Source organism: Populus nigra, chromosome 2 (genome assembly GCF_951802175.1).
Source record: "Populus nigra chromosome 2, ddPopNigr1.1, whole genome shotgun sequence".
NCBI lineage: Eukaryota > Viridiplantae > Streptophyta > Magnoliopsida > Malpighiales > Salicaceae > Populus > Populus nigra.
The window spans coordinates 8,419,384-8,421,883 of NC_084853.1; positions in this window are offsets into that span (position 1 = coordinate 8,419,384).

Sequence of the window (2,500 nt, forward strand, 5' to 3'; positions counted from 1 at the left end):
GTATTGATATCCAAGCCAGATGTTTGCCCGTAGAGCACTAGTTGCTGGAGGAGAATTTGAACTGAACACCTATCCCCTCGGCATAGCAGCATAACGTCATCAGCAAAAGAAAGATGGGTAATGCCAAGGGGCTTGCATTTCGGGTGGAAATGGAATGAAGGATTCTGGGATACTAAGCTGAGCATCCTAGTGAAATATTCCATGCAAGTGATGAATAAATATGGCGACAGGGGATCCCCTTGCCGCACCCCACATTTACCAGGGAAAAACCCAAACAGCTCCCCATTGACAGCCACTGAATATGAAGCTGTTTCCACGCAAGTCATCACCAGATGAACAAATCTAGCAGGGAAGCCAAGGAGAAGAAGTAGTTGCCGTAGGAATGTCCATTGGACTGAGTCAAAGGCTTTCCTGAAATCAAATTTTATAAGGCATCTAGGGGAGGCTCTTTTCCTTTCATATTGCCTAAGAAGCTCCTGCAAAAGATTAATATTATCAGCCATCCGACGACCACCTAGGAAAGCATTTTGCAAGGGGCTGATGATGCCATCAAGAGCATGCCCCAATCTGTCAGCTAGGATTTTTGAAATGATTTTGTAAACAACGTTACAGCAGGAAATGGGCCTGAAGTCACTAGCTGTAGTAACATGAGCAGATTTCGGCACCAGTGCGATGATAGAATGGTTAATCTGTTTTAGAAGCTGCCCTGATTGGAAAAAATCTTGCACTGCAACACATAGATCCTGCCCAACCACATCCCAAGAATTCTTGAAAAAGAAGGATGAATACCCGTCAGGCCCCGGGGATTTATGATCACCAATGCTGAAAAGGGCTTTTTTGATATCATCATGTGAGACAGCAGCTAACAGAGAAGCTTGAGAGGCGGTGTCAAGACGAGGTCCACAACAGGCAACATTCTCATCCAGAGGAAGTGTGGCCCGTGAAGAACCCAGGAGCTGCTGGTAATAACTGACGAATACATCCCCCACCTCAGCCATGGAGGTCGTGAGTGATCCACTATTGCAGCGAATGGCAGGAATGAAGTTCTTCTTGTGTCTGTGACTCATCAAGGCGTGGAAAAAGCTGGTCCCTCTATCACAGTCCTTGAAGAAGTTGCATTTCAATTTCTGGCTGTAAAACATTTTCTCCGCTGATTTAAGGTTGACAAGTTCCAAGCGAAGCTTTTTATCCTGAGCCAACAAATGTTCATTGTCCTTGGCATTATGCAAAAGAGCTTGATGCTGCTCCAGTTCAGCCTCAGCTCTGCGTACTCTCTCCGAAATGTGTCTAAAGTGTAACTTGTTGAGCTGCTTCAGGGGAGCTTTTAAAAGCTTGAGCCGCCTGCATAAAACATACATTGGAGAACCGTGAACCGCTACTGCATGCCATTTCTGCAATAGGAGAGACTTATAGTCTTGATGCTCAACCCACATGTTAAAGAACTTGAAGCTAGCACGATGTCTCTGATGCAGAGGACCAATGCTGACTGCTATGGGAGAATGGTCTGAGAAGGCGCCAGGGGTGCTGAAATGCACATGCACTGATCGTTGCAGACCCGACCAGTAAGGATTCACCAAGACCCTGTCAATTTTGCTCCATATCTTCCCATTCGTCCAAGTGAATTTACAACCTGTAAAGTTTAGGTCAGAAAGGCCTAACATAGAACAACAGGTTCTAAAATCAGAAACTTCATATGAGGATACAGGCTCTCCATTATGTTTATCCTCTTGGGATAAGAGTGAGTTAAAGTCACCGAGAATAATCCAGGGGGAATTTGAGCTCCATTTCTGTAGGTCATTCCAGAGAGCTCTGCGAGCAATAACTGTATTATAACCATAGACAAAAGTTGCAACAAAAGTATATTGGTTCACTAAGCTACTGATGTTGACGTGGAGTCCTTGAGCAGAAAGATCAATAAGCTCCACCTTGACAGTGGAGGGATTCCAAAAAACCAAGATGCGTGCATTATTGGCTGCTGTAACATTAGAAAGAAACTCCCAATTCCTTAACCGGAATTTGTGCATAAAAGAAACTGCTGAGGGAGCCAGCTTTGTTTCAACAAGACCACAAACATCCACCTTATTTTTCTTCATGAGGCTTACTACCTCATGCTGTTTGAGAGGGCTGTTGAGCCCTCTCACATTCCAGCAGTGGACTAACATGATTGGGGAAGAGTGGGGGGTTCCCCACCACTACCAGATGATTTGTTGGAGTTCCTTTGCACCAAGCTCCTAGAGGGCATACCCGATGTACCTTTGTGCGGCATTCTGTTGACATAGACATCAACTGTGGCTGCAATTGCCTTCCCCTTGGAGGATACAGTCTGAGTAGAAGAACGACTATTCACTGCAGGCAAAACTTTTGGTGAAGGAGAGTGGTTCTTATTACCATGTTTCTTCCTCCTTACAGTTTCCCAACCTGCTGAAACTACCGCAACTGGGGCTTGGTCACATTGCTGCTCCACCTGAGCATTCTCAGAAACCTGAGGGTCTTTGGGAAC